This window comes from Ictalurus punctatus, chromosome 25, assembly GCF_001660625.3.
Source record: "Ictalurus punctatus breed USDA103 chromosome 25, Coco_2.0, whole genome shotgun sequence".
NCBI classification, from domain to species: domain Eukaryota; kingdom Metazoa; phylum Chordata; class Actinopteri; order Siluriformes; family Ictaluridae; genus Ictalurus; species Ictalurus punctatus.
Genome location: NC_030440.2, coordinates 4299297 through 4317207, shown reverse-complemented (window position 1 = coordinate 4317207; position 17911 = coordinate 4299297). Strand labels below are relative to the sequence as shown.

At 37.8% G+C, this 17911-nt stretch overlaps 1 protein-coding gene across 1 annotated transcript in view; it reads right to left on the bottom strand.

Moving 5' to 3' along the window:
* Positions 1–17296, bottom strand: part of tmem121ab (transmembrane protein 121Ab) — a 75635-nt gene extending 58339 nt beyond the window's left edge. Inside the window, exon 1 of the mRNA XM_017455529.3 lies at positions 16826–17296. The gene's annotated coding sequence lies outside the window, so the exon portion shown is untranslated. The remainder of the gene's footprint in view (positions 1–16825) is intronic.
* Between the last annotated feature and the right edge of the window lie 615 nt (positions 17297–17911).

The window sequence follows — 17911 nt, the reverse complement described above, 5'->3', positions numbered from 1 at the left end:
TTTCATAGCACCACCTTTAGCTTTGATTATGGCGCACATTCGTCGTGGCATTGTTTCACCAGCCTTATGCAACGTCAAAACATTTATTTCCGTCAGTGGGGTTAAGGTCAGATCTCTGTGGTGGCCAGTTCGTGTGTGAAAATGATTCCTCATACTCCCTGAGCCACTCTTCCACAGTTTGAGCCAGAGGAATCTTGGCAATGTCATCCTGGAATATGGCTGTGCCGTCAGGGAAGAAAAAACCCATTGATGGGATAACCTGGTCATTCAGTACATTCAGGTACTCAGCGTTTTTATAGCCGCATAATGTTGCGGGGCATAGACCTGACCAACTGAAGCAACCCAGATCATAACACTGCCTCCAGAGGCTTGTGCATTAGGGACTTTGCATGATGGGTGCATCACTTCCGTTCCCTTCTTACCCTGACACACCCATCGCTTTGGAATAGGATAAATCTGGACTCATCAGACCACATAATCTTTTTCCACTGCTCCACAGTCCAATCTTTATGCACCCTAACAAACTGAAGTCGTGGTTTCTGAGTAACTTTTAGTTAAAAGAATTGTTGCCATCTGAAGTATATTAATCACTGCAATCATAGGCTCTTGAGTATTTGCTTATTTAAATCCAAACAGCAACCTTTTTTTGGGTCAGGCAGTGTATAAAGAATATTAAGAGTAAACTGAGCACCAGAAGTTTCTTCCAAGTTTGGGGAGCCTCCTGATGGCACGTAAGTGTGGAAATACAAGATAAAGGGAATAGGGTGCTGCTATTTCATGTTGGAAGTCTAATAATTTTCCCATTTAATCAAATTGTGTTCATGAGGCATAACATAAGACAAAATGGCAAGGTGGTGTAAGCTCCTCGCAGCTCCAGGGTCTCTGGTTCGATGCCGAGCTCGGATAACTGTCTGTGTGGAGATTAGCATGTTCTTCCTGTTGGCATGCATTTCCTCTGTGTTCTCCTGGTTTCCTCCCACATCCTAAACCATGATGTAGCTGAACTGGCTACGCTAAACTGCCCCTAGGCTTTCAGTATTGCTGGAATAGGCTTCAAATCCACGAGACCTTTTTGGCCCACAATTTCCTACTGACTGATTAAAGCAAACCAACAAACTCAAACAAGCCTCTAACACAGTGTGTATTATTATTAGTGGTGCTTGCTATGCAAGCATTATTATTGTTCTCCTGCATACTTATTATCTATTTATTATTTATTCTTCTTCTTCCACACAGCACATCGGCGTGTAACTCATCCCGCACTGTTTGTCATAGACCCATGAATGAGGTGTCAAATCGACCGGCTTATTGAGGAGAGGTGTGCTGTGTGCACTTTTCTAAGTGATTGGTATTTTGGAATTCCTGGTACGGAAGCTCAAAATGGCCCAAAATTCCCATTGACTTGCATTAAAAATTTCTGACTGGTATGACTCCTTGAGCTTTCAATCTACTTCCTAGAAATTTAGTGCAGTCCTCCAGGCCGAGCACACTGGCCAGGCTCCATGTTCCCAAACTGACCGGACTCCTGGTATTCCCATTGACGATGATGAAATTTCCCAAAAACTCCCATATACTCCATGCTAAAAGTACTGGCACCCTACATGTCTAGCTCTAAAATTATTGACACCCTATTTGTCCAGCTCTAAAAGTATTGGTACCCTATCTGTCAAACTCCCATTCACTTATATTGAGAGAGTGTTCAGAGCCTGGCTCCAACTGTCAAAACTCACACACACCCACACACACACACACACACACACACACACACACACACATATTGGCACCCTATGTGTACAGCTCTAAATGTATTGGCACCCTATCAGTCAAACTCCCATTCACTTACATTGAGGGAATGTTCAGAACCTGGCTCCAACTGTCAAAACTCACACACACCTGAATGCACAGAGCTGGAAGCCTTAAAGTATTGGAACGCGGTCTAGCTCCAAAAGTATTGGGACGCTGCTTAGCTCCAAAACAACCGCGATGCTAATTAGCTCGAAATGTATTGATAAGTATTGGTACGCTATGCAGACTTATGGTTTGGCTTTATTTCAGTCACTTACGGTAGGTCTCTGACAAAACACTTTATGACATATTCAGGGTTGGGAGGGTTACTTTAAAAATGTTTGATATTTTACATTATTTTAAATGTCCATGGAATAAAATAAAATATCAGATGCCATGATGCCCCTTCTGCAAATTTGAATGACCATGTAATACGAAGCAAAGTGATAACATGAAATTAAAAATGACCTTATATGGCCATGGGCATTGTTTAGACTCAGGACAGCTGTCATCTGCTGCTATTGTCAAGTAACTGTTTGAAGCCTTACACAACATCGCTTCACCTTCTTGCGTTCGCTGAGAGTAGGCTAATGATTGAAAGGCAGGAATTTGGCCTGTAGTTGCTGCAAGCCTTTTAGAATCGATCAATTGGTGTGCGAGAAGGCGGGAATTACAGAGAGGGGTTAAAGCAATGCAAACATGCAAACACATGTTGCAGTATTAGACCATAAGCACATCATAATCAAAATAATAGATATGTTTTGAAATATATCTGTATACATTTGGACAATTGCCTGCTTAGGTTCATAATAATGGTTGTGTGTAAATAATTTCAAATCCCCAAATATGACCAAAATTCAGATTTCAGTGCAACACCTTACTAGTGCTGCTGCTGTACTGAGAATGGTCCCAAAATATTCAGTTACAACTGTCATAACAGCAGATGCTATGCCATACACACGCGTACGCGCGCACACACCCGCGCACACACCTGCGCACACACCCGCGCACACACCCGCGCACACACACGCACACACACACGCACACACCCGCGCACACACACGCAAACACAAAAACCCCCCAAAAGACACAAACTCCTTTGTTCCTAATCCTAACTCTTGGGCATGCTTCACCAGTGACCCATTCGAAACATCATGTATTAAAAGTGGATACAAACATTTAGTGGGAGATGTAAGTCACCTAAATAATAACGTTAAAAGCATGTGTATTGAACGGTAAAGAAAACGAAATGCAACCATAACAACCTCTAACTTGAAACTGTCCAATCAGCTGCTAGTTCACTCGGGTCTTTTATAGGTCCTAGAGTATAACATAATTAGATTGTACACACTATGTAGTGCATTACATATAGTGTACACAATTTGATATTCAGAGAAAAATTGCGCAGAAAACCGTGCCAAAGTTAATAGTACATCACTTTCTTTAAATATGTACAAGTAAAATGAAAAAGTAAGCCCATTAAAAATAAGTACAGTTTATTTAAAGCCACTGCTGATCCAGATGTTTTACACACATCCTTGGACTTGTTTAAAACTGAAGCACCAATAAAGATCGTTGCAATATATTTGCATTATAAATTGTGACCTCCTCGTTGCCTCTAACGATAAATTTTGCAGATTTTCCAGGACACATGAGAAGCTTTTTCCCCCCATTATTGTTCCACTTTTACTAAAAATGTAAAATGGGTCATACTGACCTGAGCAGGTCTGCAGTGAAAAGTGAAAACATTGCTGGTATTTGAACATGCTGATTTCCCTGTATGCACTGGCCCAAAATATTTCCCCATGTTCTGTTTTAGACTGGGGATGAATAAAAAGCTAATTTCCCTGTAGGCATAGTGAAGAAACATTCCCACAAAGCTCTCTGCTTCATTGATCAGGAAAATAATTTCATATTAAAAAAATATATATATATATCACAGAACGTCTATAGTTTTAGTCTAGGAAAAACAGTGGGTCTGTGTATTTACCTCAAATGAACGATTGAAAAGTACAATCAACTGAGTACGATCTGAGAACAGTACAAGTGCTATCACCAAAAAGAACCGTTTTATCGAAAACGTTTTTGTCATAATATTATTTCTAGAAAGACTCCACCATTATTAATTATTAAGTATAAATAAGTATTAATTAGCTCAGTTCTGACTACATGAAACAATTAACATTTTAAAAGCCTGACAATAACAATAACCATCATCATCATCATCATCACATTTATTAAATTATAAGGATCATTTATTCAGCAATTAGTATGAACTAGTAAATGTAATTAACTTAAACTGGGCTGGTTGTTCATTTTAACCATGGAAAGTAACTCATTTGAATTTTTCTGAAGACAATTCATTTCAGCTTGGCACAACAACTGGTTCAAGCCTGGGATAGTAATCAATTTTAACAATGTAGCAGTAATTGATTTTAATAATAAACTAATTAATTTTAATGTGAAACAGTAATTTTAACATATGGGGCAGTAACGACCTGGCATAGGATTAACTAATTACAATGAATTTTCCACTGCCTCATTTGTCATTAGGAGAATCCGTGATCATTTGGTGCTTTACTTCCATCGGGACAGTTTATACTGATCACCACTGAGAACAACATGATACATAATTGGTATTATGAGATAAATGGTAAAACTGCATTGTTATAGAATCCCTAGTGATTTGGAAACAAAACTCTTGTGTTTGTAGAAACATTACTCACATTTCATGAGCTCTCTGCATTATACAATAGTAGTATTCAGTATGAGATTACACCCAATGTCATCATTCTGCCATATCGTATATTTAATAAGACAGTGTCAGATAGTAGTCGTACTCCTGAGGATCTATTATTATAAGGACCAGCTGACACGTTATTGTAGTTATTTATTGTAATCTACGCCTGCTGTAAAGATGAGAGTCACACAGGGAGAAAAGTGATGGTAAAAATACACAGGTTTTTGGCAGTGCCCCAGCTTTCAGAAGCTTTGCTCACACACTGGACAAAGGACTTGTGTCCAAAAAGTCCTTCATGTAACTTCTATGTACACAAAAGAAAGAGAACGAGAGAGACAGAGACAACAGTCCAGAGAGTAACTGTACAGTACTGCACTTCAGTAATAAGTGTAACGGTACTAAAAATGCAGTATAAACTGATGATAAAGCAGTTACTGAAGATGAAGGAATTAACGCAGTTTCAGGATGAAGGACAATTTGAATAAAAAATCCTTTATCAGCTTTGCAAGCAAAACAAGCTTCTATAGCTACAGACGTGATCCTAACCTTAACCCTTTTCATAGGAAAATGAGTCCTGTGAATTGTCACAATTTTGACAGCATTGTGCCTTTTGAAAATGTTTGTGAATTTACTTAGAGGGAATAAAGCTTCATGTGTTGCTCTTGTGATTAATGAGAGCACATTACAACTGCAGAAATGAAAGCCTCATGAAAGCAAATGTTAGGCCACACCCTGTCAACATCAGTGAAGAGTCAGCGGATGTTTTCACTTCACAACAAGATGAACTGGTCCCTCAACAATCAAAATAGCTCATCAGTTACTTACTCTACCATCTGATGGGAAATATGAGTCCTCAACAACTTCTACACATGCACAACTATAAAGAATTCTCACCAACAGCATATCTCTTACTGCTTCTGACCAGAAAGGCCTCTAGAGAGTAATGACGATTGCCCAGATCATTACTTGCAGCAAACGCCTCTCTATCCAGGACATTTTCAACAAACGCTGCTTGACTGAAGAACACAGAATTATGAATGACTCCAGTAATCATGCCAACTCTCGCAGCATCTCAGTCACTCAGCATAGTTTCCTTCGACAAGCTATGTGGGTGAATGACAAACAACACTTTCAAAATAGTCATTAAAAAATGTTATTAAAAAGGATATGATGTGCATTTTTGAGTCTTGTATACATTTTGTATAAATTATTTTTTTTTATATAGCACCATCAGTTTCACCAAGAAAATGTCAGGTGGCTCAACCACACAATAACGGAACAAATATTACATAAAGTTATTTATCACTACTGGAAGATGTTTGAACTAGTCTTTGTTGTGCTTGCAATTATTTTTTTTTATTTGAACACAATTTTATAGTATTTCATATACATGGCTTCATTTGACATGTTTTACACGTAACACCCAATTTCTAATTAAAAGACAGAAACTATATAAAACCACAATAAACATGAATGTATTTCATAAGCGACTAAAATGATGGTTCTTCCCTAATTTTGCAGTTTCACATATAATATATTTGCTTAGTTAAATATTTTCTGTGGTTTCACCGTGAAATCGATGACTACTTGTGCTAAAGTTTTGTTAAGGGACATTTATTTGTAACACTTAAGATATAGCTACAGACACATAGATATATTTACTCTGCCAAATGCTGTAAATGTATTTAGAGATATAACTATAATGTAAGTGGTAACAGGAACTAACTTGTTTTGTACAGTACATGCTCCACAACATTACATATAAATATAAACCATTATTATGTGTGGCATGTTATCCATTAATAAATTAAACACTGCACTCAGTGGAAAATGGTTGTGGTATGAATCTAATAAGTCTAATAATAGACTCCAGACTGTGAAGGTATACAAAAATTGTGCACTTTGGGGTGTAACATCACTCCGCTTTGCATGGTGTCACATCATACCACCCTGGCCTGGATTATTTTTGTATAACTGCACTGTCTGTCATGTGTTATTCCTTACTTAACTGCATTTGCTATTACCTGTTGTGATGAAGCAACAGTTTCTTTAATGCAAGTAAGCACTTCATTATGACAATGTATTCTGTGTACTGTCTAGACATGAAGCGGAACTGAAGGTTCCTCAGGACAACACGCCATCTATGGGAACTATGGGAAAAGGGACATCCCAAAAGCTTGATGACCACTCCGCTACCCAGCACAAGCATGCAGCACAGAACAATTAACTGTGTGAAGCAGTAGACTGCACATTGCAGACTAATTACCTGTGCCGCATGGCATGACTAGTCACTTCACTAGTCACTATTAATATCCCGTGTGTGTAAAACTATGTTGTCCTGTATACTGACAGCAAAACCGTTTAGCCCAGATCATATACTGTAATATGGAGATCATGTATACTGGACCTTTTAACGCTGAAAATCCGAATAATAAACTGGTGAACTGACTTCAAATCATTCACGTTTCTGCTTCAAAAAGCCGCATATGTGGCAACTAAACATGTACGTAGCTCTTTCCAGTAAAGTTGAATTAGTATAGAAGGAAAATGGTAGTAAGAAGAAAAATTCCCTCAGCCACCCCAACCATAAACTCCATAGTCTATTTCTCTTGCCGAGTTTCTTATTTATTCTCTTGTGCTCTGACCTGTTTTATCAGTGTAATACTTTGTTCTAAATTTACCTTATCCTCTACTAACCTGTGCATTGACCATAGACCATACACAGCGAGCCTGAGTCATTTTTCACACTTTGGACAATGCATCAAACTCAAGGACGTCTTGATTCACACACTGATTGGTTGACAGAGGAAGTCCAGCCATCTTTAGCACTGACATCACACTGTATTGATTTTAAACATGTATATTTACATAAAGTAAATGGAAGGAGCTTGTATTTTAAGCTGTAGGACACCAGCAAGTGTAAGGTTTTTAATACAAGTAAAGGGGAAAACAAGTATCGAATGCTGTCCTAACATAATGAGCGCCTGCAATGTATATACAGTGAGGGAAAGAAGTATTTGATCCCCTGCTGATTTTGTACATTTGCCCACTGACAAAGAAATGATCAGTCTATAATTTTAATGGTAGATTTATTTGAACAGTGAGAGACAGAATAACAACAAGAAAATCCAGAAAAACGCATGTCAAAAATGTTATAAATTGATTTGCATTTTAAGGAGGGAAATAAGTGTGTGCGTGTGTGCGTGTGTGTGTGTGCGCGTAGGTGACATTGTTGAGGGAAGCCCTTAACAGTGTTTGCTCTGAGAAAATTTGGTAATTACTTCTGACATTTGTCAAATGATTGTTGTGGTTTTGTTTGGTGATAAATATATTATTGGTACATGCTCAGTAAATGCTCTCTCTCAGAGAAACCCAAGAAAAAAACAACAACAAGAAGACAGGCTGCTGATTATGGGTTGTAAACCACAGAAGAGACAGTCTGTGATATCATGCCAAATGAATGTTTATTGCTCTTTATGGCCTGATAAGTTACTGTGAGAAAAACAATGCTAGCAGTTCTTACAGCCCCCTCAATGCAGTGCAGTTTAAATAAGAATCAGTTTTACTGAGTAGCTTCTTAAAAGAAATTGGACTTTCCTTCTTCTTAAAAGAAATTGGACTTTCCTTCTTCTTAGAAAAAATTGGTCATTCCTATACACTGCCACAGGCATAAAACAAGAAGATAGGTATAGAATTAAGTGTACTCCTTTTATCCCAAATGTAGTCAAATTAGCCGAGACATGCCTGTCTTCAGTGTCTTTAGTTCTGGACTGGAACTATGAGGATAGTACCAGAGACGGTGGCAGAGCCTCTGGGACTTTCAGTCCCAAAAAGGCGAAAAAGGTGTGGCTTCGGTGTCTATCAGTCATAATGAAGGAGGAGTGGCCTCTGTGTATGTCAGTCTGAGTGAAAAAGGCATGGCCTCTCTGTCTATCAGTACCAAATAAAGAAAGCGTAGCCTCAGTGCCTGTCAGTCTCTCTGAAGGAGGCGTGGCCTTTCTGCCTGAAGTCCAAATGAAGGATTAAGAGCAAGAAAACTTTATTTGTCACATACACGTATCAATTTGACATTAACTATACGCTCCAGAAAGGGGTTAGCCTTTGAGGTCTTTAAACCCTTTAAATTCCTGTGATGACTTTTTGACAGCACATTTGATGTTGCATTGACGGTAATTACTGCCTAAAGTGATCTACCTGCATACCGAGGCAGCCTCATTCCGAATGGGTTAGTGATCGTATTTTTTGTTGTTCAGTCACATTATCATGCATCTTGAATACAGTGAATTTCCCATTCATTAATTACTAGAATGGTACACATCACAGACTGCCAACTCAATGCACACTGTGCATGATATCAGTGTATCAAAGAATACGTATCAAAGAACAAGAATATCGTATTGTAACAGATTATAAGTACATCCGAACAGGAATGTTCCCATCATATTGCTTTTCTGAAGAGATCTATCTTCTGAGGAGTAACCCCAATACTTTTCATTACTCGAAAAGTTTACAGCCCCTTAATATAACCTGAACTGTCAGGGTGTCATTCCTTCAGCATAACTGTAGTGGTGTTCATTATCCCAGGCATCGATTAAATGTGCCAATACGCTATTGACTGGACTGAAAGCCATTATTGCAGCCATGCTTTCCTGCTCTAGACACTATTTTAAGCAGATGTCAGAGATTGTGAAGGGGAAAAGAGTGAGAGATTGAAAGCTGAGGAGAAAACTGAATGAAATGATTGGTCTAACAAGTATGGTGAAATTAATATAACCATACAAAGGGTGCGTGTGTGTGTGTGTGTGTGTGTGTGTGTGTGTGTGTGAAAGAGAAAGAGAGAGAGAGAAAGAGAGAGAGAGATGCATATGACATTATTACATTTTCACACTGAGATCAGTTTATCATGGACTACAATATTAGCAAATTGTTGTGTTAAAAATGAGTACAGAAGTCAGTACTAGACTTCCTGTCTGTCATGTTTTTGACTGTAATGTTAATTCTCTTGCAGCCATTTTGGAGTAGCTCTGGAGTATACTATATGCATAAAATTCTAATTACTTAAAATGTTTAGTATTTAAATGCGTTGGACTATTCATGAGGCTGAAATGTTATATTCTCACAGACAGCATTTGAATTTTATCTTCATTATGCGTTCATATCTCAAAAACCACAAAAGATGAAGGTGTTGTGAAAATCACAGAGGCACGATCATAACTTTATCATAAGCGAAATCACGCCATTCCAGGATCAGCTCCATGCAGGATTTTCATTAAAAAAAAACTATGCACAGTTGGATTGAATTTACAGTGGATTCACTACACACAGTAACATAATGGCTGCAGGTTATAGAACCTAAATAGAGCCCCTTTGAGATTCAGCTACAAAAAACAGTGAATCCAGTTTCAGTGCCTGTTGGAAACTGTTACTTATTTACATTCAATATCACTTTTAGGATGCTTTCTTTTTTTTTTTTTTTTAATAAAATTACTCAGAAAATTAGAAACACATTTATTTGGTGCACTTTTCCTATATTGACCAACACAATGCCCATTTAGCCAAAAGTTACTGCTTAGTTTAAATATTGTATATATTCTGCATATACAAAACTTAAAATAGTATACAGAAGCTGATTATACCCTGACAGACCTGATGTACGTGTGTGTTAGGAATTGTATACATTCTTTTACACACACACACACAGTAATTAAACACATTCAATATGGCCCACCATATGACCCTGATTAGAGCGAGTGGTCTGAGTGTAATATCCTGTCTGGCAGCCTCTATATCTGCACAGGGTCGATAACCAGTGTGTGTGTGTGTGTGTGTGTGTGTGTGTGTGTGTGTGTGTGTGTGTGTGTGTGTGTGTGTGTATAGGGGGTTAGAGAGAGGAAGTGCTCTCAGTGAGCCTATTAAAGACAATGGCTGCTTAGGGCTATACTGTGTGTGGAAGGTTAGGGAGAAATTTGTGACTACACTAAGATAGATTGATTTAAAAAATATGCCAAATGTCTCGAGTGTTTAATCTTCCTAATGCAGTTGAAAGCAACAGAAAATAAAATATAGAAAATGTCTCCCCTTACCCTAAATGTAGTTGATTAGCCAATCCAAGGTGTCCAACTGGCCTCAAAAGACCTTGTTTGTCTCACTAACACCATTTACACAGTCACATTTTTTTAATCCATTTTCAACAAAAGATAATTATGTCCTTGTTTCAAACATGACAAGCAGTTCTGTTGAAGATATTTTTAAGATATTAAACAACTCAACAAAAACATCTGAGGTGAGTATACTGTATGATGATTTAAGACTGCAGTTTGAACAATACTAAAATTCTAAGCTTGCTTTACCACTATCTACATTAGCCCTCTAGCAACATATTAAAGAACTCAACTTCAGACACCAAAGAGGTTTTTTGTTGTTGATTGGCTACATTTGGGATAAGGAGGAAAGTGTGGACATTTTAGCATTTCGTGTGTTTCTGCTTACTTCTCTAATATAACCGTTTTTTTAATCATCCAGCACCTGTGGTATTACCTCAGTCTCGACGTGGTATGTGACATTTAACTTTGTAATGTCAGCGAGTTTGAGACAGTATGGTACAAGTGTAGCATAGCTTTATTAACTCATAATAATACCTTATTCCAGAGCGATATTTCAGTTAATTCACGGTGAAGAATCACAGGCAAACCACTGGCAGAGTGGCCATACCACATACACACACAGCTTTTAATGTAAGAATATGATGAAGTTGACGTATTATATAATGTCTAACTTTACCAAAATGGTAATTGGGTCTTTTTGAAATGAAGAACCGGACTTAGTGCAACCGTCATGTTAAATATTATCCGCTGTGCCATTCATTTTTCATATAGTGAACTATCTTTTCCCTTGAAAGTGTCTCTTGCTGGAAGGAGTAGCTATGTTTCATCCGTACTAAGGACCAAAGAGGGCCATTTACTGTAGCCAGAATGAGCCTAAAAGTAATTGCAATGTGATTTTATTAATTAAATCCCTACCACACTGCCTAGATTCTGCATGAAAGTGTACTTTGAAAGCGCATTATCAGCGACTACAGAGGTCGCATGTTGATTGAATTTCTATCAAATTCCTTAAACTCAATCAGAGCAGTTAAATACAGAAGTAATTTGGCAAAGTATTTTAATCCTGTGCTTACAACCTGATTGTCCCATGATAAAAATGACATCTGCTTTTAGTAACAATTAACATAATGTGTATGAATGGACCATTATTGTCTATGACACCTTCAAGTAAGGCATATAATTATAAATGGAGGATTGTGACTGTTTAATGTTTTGATGGTTTGCCATTTGATCACAAGACATCAGATCACCGGCTCTCAGGCCATGACTTGACTTCCTCACTCCAGAGATGGAAACTCTGCGACTTGGACTAGAGTCGCACTTAATTGCAAAAAAATGACTTGCCACTTGACTTGGACTCGTGAACATCTGACTCGAGACTTGACTTGGAGTTGAAGACCGAGACTCGTGATAAACACAAGTCATTTTGGTTTCGCGTTCCCGATTACGTTCTCTCTTTACTACCCCACACGACAGCATCAAACACCACATTTTTCCATTCTTTCTTCATTCATCCATTCCCTATTAGTAAATATCCCAACAGTTCATCTCTAAACACACCAAGCCAGCATTATTATATACACACGTGTCACATCTGAAGGGGCATGTTCATCACCCTTTGGAAAAGTGCTGTTATTTATGCAGTTATACAGAATGAACAGGCAAAGCATGCATCAGGTTTTCAGCTAAAGCAGTTGTCTTGGAATTAGTAAGATATGAGTATTTTCCAGGACAACAACCCTATCATTTACTATGCCCTATATGTGTCAGGCTGATGAACCGCCATCGAAATGAATAACAGTAGAACAGTTTGCTCTGTAACAGTCTCTAATGTCCTTAATTCACTACTCAGAGGTGTTTTGTAGACACAAAGCACCTGACTCGGCTTGTAACTCATTCACTGACTCTCTCTCTCAGGCTCAAGTACATTAGATGTAAGATATACAGTATTTTTGTTTTATCTTTAGTGTTCACATTGCAAATCAACCACATGCAACTGTTTGTTCAAACTGTATTTGATTGGATGTTCACATTGGCTGTTAAAGTAATGCTGCAGCTAAGTGGACACTAAGTAGTGTTGGGCAGGTGAAAGTTAGTTACCTAACAACCAATAACAAGATTTCTCTAACAATTCTTTTTTAACACAATGTGGGTGGAATGGGGGCTCTGCAGGAATCTTTCCTGCCTCACAGGTCCAGGGTGCTCGTTTCACTCTTGAGCTTGTGTTATAATCTGTGTCGTGTTTCGCAGGTTCTCTCCATGTCTGGGGTTTTCCTTATGGTCTACTCTATGGGCAGTATACAATCTGGGTACGGAACATAGAGGATATGGCGCAGGAAATGCCAAAAACTGAAAGGCACTGCATGTGCCATGATTATTGGTCTAGCCTAAGCTGACCCCCCCCCCCCTCCCCCCCTTCTTTTAAGCACTGGAAAAAAATGACAACAACTGAAAATACATTATATAGTATTATATATAGAATATAGTCAAATATATCTAGTAGTTTCTATTATAAGGTTACAATAAACCAAATATAAGATATAGAATTGTTATTTAAAGCCATTTTTACTCATTTCAAGCTTGAAATTATTTTGTTCTAATGGCAGATCATTTTGAGCATTTATTTGTAGAAGGAAGCAAAATTATCTGCCAGTAGAATAAAAAAAAACTACAAGCCTGAAACGAGTAATAATTATATTCAATATATGTTCACTTGCGCCTTGTGCCCGATGCTCCCTGGGATAGACTCCAGGTTCCCCGTGACCCTGAAGGAAAGGATAAGCGAAGATGGATGGATGGATATTTTCACTTGCTAAGATGACTTTTTTTCAGTGCACAGACATTTTTCTACCAACAACGTTTTCTATAGAACTACATTTCTAAAGAAATATTTTACAAAGTTACTGTGAACAGAACAACGTATACAGACCGCTGTTAATAACTGACAAACCTTGATAGTCCAGAATGTTCTCAAAAATTTCTGCCATCATTATAAGCTGTTACAGTCCACTGAAACCTTTCTTGTGATCCTCTCATGAATCGTGTTCCCAGCGTGGTTATTCTGAACATTCTGCATCTTTTCAAGACATTTAATAGTTTATTTCTGTAAAGCTATTGTACTGTAATGATTAAAATCCGACTGACTGATGTTGGCCAGACTGGCTTCTCTCAACACTGCAACAAAATGACATCTTGGCAAGTGAAAATATCTTGAATATGTATTGTATTTCCTATTATAAGATTTCAGTAAACCAAATATATAATTATTAAACATATTTCTAGAGGTTTCTACCTATTTAAAGCTTTATATATTTTTTTTAAATGCTAGATATTCTCCTTGCTAAGCAAACTGATCTGCAAAAACAAGACTATTTCATGCTGAAAATTAGTAGAAATGTTTAGAAATAGTTTTAACAATTATATATGTTGTTTATTATAATTTTATAAGAAATACTAGATAAATCTGACTCTATTCAAGACATTTTCACACGCATTTTTGCAGTGAAGCTTTCTTCTTCAGTGGAAGATTTTCTTTGTCATTGTTGCCTCTGGTTTGCTCATTAGGCTTTTTTTTGTTGTTGCTACACTGGTATAACTTTGTTTTTAGGATAAAAAAAACTTTTCCATGATCAATTAGGAACCAGTGCAATTCTTACCGGAAGTATTTATGCAGCATTTTTAGTCTGTAATAAGCATATCGCATGCTTCCGTTTTAAGCAGATGAAACCTACACCAGCTTTTGAAAACTGTCCCATGATCACAGAATGGTGGATATGTTGGGAGATTTAAAAATTTAGTTGCTATGGTTTACATCACTCATGTTGCGTCCTCACTGGGCCCATTAGGAGAGAACAGAAAGTTAATCAAGTGCAATCCCACAAGCTAATTAAGTTGGCCTTTATAATAACAGCTGCAGCCAGCACAAAGCCTCATGTTATAATCCCATTTGCTTAATATAATGATGGTATTTTTATGTAAGTAAATTCATTCTATCGAAATATGATCATACTGCCTTGTGTAATGCAAACATCAAACAATGCTCGAAGGAAAATAAACCTTGCCTGTGCCAGATTAATTAATTTATAGACGTCTGAATGTGAGAGTTTTATCATATAGGAGACATTTTATTACAGACCTCACCCCTGAGGAACTCGTACTGTGAACAGCCTAAACTCATCTTTATAAAATGCATTTGGTCACTTTTAGCCTTGAGCTATTTTATTATACATTATATATATATATATATATATATATATATATATATATATATATATATATATGTTTATGTACATATACACACAGGGCCTTTTGCACCCTACATGTGTCAGAGTCATGAACTGTATTTGAACTTAACTGCAATTCTTCAGCATCACCTCCATGTAGCTGCAAGTCTATGATTTGCTTCTTACATGCTGTGAACAACACTTTTACATTTTCTGACTAAAACACTTCACATTTGTTAAATTAGAGGAAAACAGGGCTTGGTAGAGGACAGAAAAATAGATCTAGTGAAAAACCCATCACTAGACACATTAAAGATAAGATCATGGTTATATTTTCTATCCCAGTTCTGAAATAGAAGCTTAAAGAGCAAATTTGTGTGCAGTTTATTCCGTCTCAATTTGAGCAAGAAAATTACATAATATCGCCTTAGGAACATTATGCATTGTTTTATAGGCAAAGCAGTCGTTTTATTAGCATAATGTTTTCATAAATAAATCAGTTCCTCAGCTTGAGAGCAAACTAGCGCTGTTCTCACTAGAATGTTTAGGCTGTTGCTGCAAGTAAAGGCATTTCCTGAGGGTTAGCTCGTTCCTTATCCCTGACATTCACATCTTTTTTTCTTATTGGCGAGAATGAAGAAAAGTGGTGCAAAGCTAGAAACATAACAAGGACAGAAGTTGCAGTAATGACTCCCTATGGTCTTGTTTTAAAAAAAAAAAAAATCATCCCTTAGTCAGTAATTCAGTACTGAGGATTGGATTTATGGAGATTTCACACTAGGTTACACTCTTACCAACTTAGCTTTCACTTTCTAGGTTGCTTAGGCTATGATCGTACACACTGTTTTAATTAAATGTATAACAGGTGACACAAGCCTTGTTATTGGTGAAACCAAGATTAGCTCCCTGCCCATATACATATAATGTATTTACATATAAATGGGAAAAAAGCTAGGTAAACTGGAAAATAATCAATCATTCAGACTACTACATACTGTATATAATATAGCCCACAACTGCAATGTTTAGATTCCCTGGGGCTTTAATGTCTATGACATTTTCATGTTGCTAGGGTGGAAGTGGTTTATTAGTGATTGAAATGCAGTGACACTAACATTATCCCCACAACACCTTTAAATGTCAGCGCTGGTGTGGTATTGGAGCCGTAGTGGCTCTATTGGTGTTATGTTGTGTTGTGTTGAAAATAAAAAAAACAGTCAATATCTGTATGAATTGAACTCAACCCTAAGAAGTTTCTTAGCATTGCTAGCACATGAATACAGAAGGAACGAAAAAGGGTGGAGTAAAACAGAGCATAGGGAAATGACACTGATTTCCCCTTTGAGCAGCTTTATGGCAGATTTGTGACACAATTTGATGATGTTTTTACCCACACTTGATCACTCTATGACACTGGTTACCTGAATCAGGTATGGTAGGACAGTTGAGTCACCAAAACTGTGCTACTGGTTCTTATATTCATGGGAACCCAAATTGTCTCTGTTCTTCTTATCCATTTTAAGAATAAGGTAACGCCATGCGTAAAGCATCTCATCCCATCCCATCCCATCCCACACGCTCTCCATCACAGCCACTGCCACCCTCTGTCTGCTAAGCCATAATAATAATAATGAATGGCTCTATAAATGCACAGTTATAAATCCAATAATCTGCATCATCATTTCCTAGTATAAATGGGAGCAGGAACATATCTTGAGATATATCACATCTTTAAAGTGCTGCTGAAGAAATGAAATGCAATACAGAGCAACTTGAATTCTGTGAGCAGCAATTATAAAATATATCATTAGAAATAAATAATAATAATAATAATAAAACTACTTTACAGTAAATGCAATAGAGCACCAGTAGACCAATGCACGTGTTTCATCAATCAGTTCTGTTAGCTGTACTCTTTAGACAGCAACAAATTATCAGCATGCGAGACGGTAGAAAAAGTGGCACGCGCTCACCGAGAGGAAGCCGCCGCTTTAATCCACACGCGCGAAAGAGATGATGATGATGATGATGAAGATGGTGATGATGTTGTTTTAGTCCGCGAGCGTCATCGCGCTTAAAATCCGTCCAATGTTGTGACGTCTTAAATCTGAAACTAAGACATTAAAATCGTTTTTAAAAAAAACCCGGAGTTTAAAAAGATCCGGATTCTGGAGCGGAGGCAGAAACCAAAACGCTGTCGCGAGCCGGTGCTTTCTGCTTAGTTGTGCGCGCGCGCGCCTCTCTCTCTCCCTCTCTCTCTCTCTCTCTCTCTGAGAGCGCGCGTGCGTGTGTGTGCAGGCGTGTGTGCGTGTGTCCCTCCCTTTTTCCCTCTCAGTCCTCATTCCAACTCAGTTTCTCTTCCTCCTCCTTTCCTTATCAGTCTCTCCTCTCTCCCTTTCACCCTTTATCCCTCTGCTGCATTCTGTCTTTCCCTCCATTTCTCCTTCTCGCCGTCTGTCTTTCAGCTTCTGTCTGCTGTACTGGCAACATACAAAAAAAAAAATAAAAAAAAAATGCAAGTATAAAGTATATTAATGTGTATATATGTATATAAACACAGTAGACAGTATAAGGAACCTTTCAAAGTCCAAAGAATAACAAGCCTTTAATATGCAAAGAACCCCTGAAGAACCCTTGAGGGTCTTTTCTTCTTCTTCTTAGAGTGTGTGTATATAAAGGCAGCGTGTTTGTCAAAGAGAATAAAAGGCAAGGACAGGCCACCAAGGTCTCACATTTATTTTATGACAGGCCTCTCTTGCCAGATAGATCACTATTTATAAAAACAAATAGGGTTTTAGTGAGGAATAAAACATGACAAGGTATGCTCTTATAGGAAAATAATGGCGTTGTTGTCGTCACCACAGCGAAGCTGATTATTATTTCTTCGGGCTGTCATGTTTCTGAGAAAGTTCTCCATCCATTTTCTGTGTCAGAAAACTTCAGTGTTTTGTCCGAGTCCACCTTTGTCGAGTTCGACTCGAGACCAAGTCCTTAACCAACCGAGTCCGAGTCCAAAAGGGGCCGAGGTGGACTTAAGTCCAAGTCCTTAATGGCCGAGT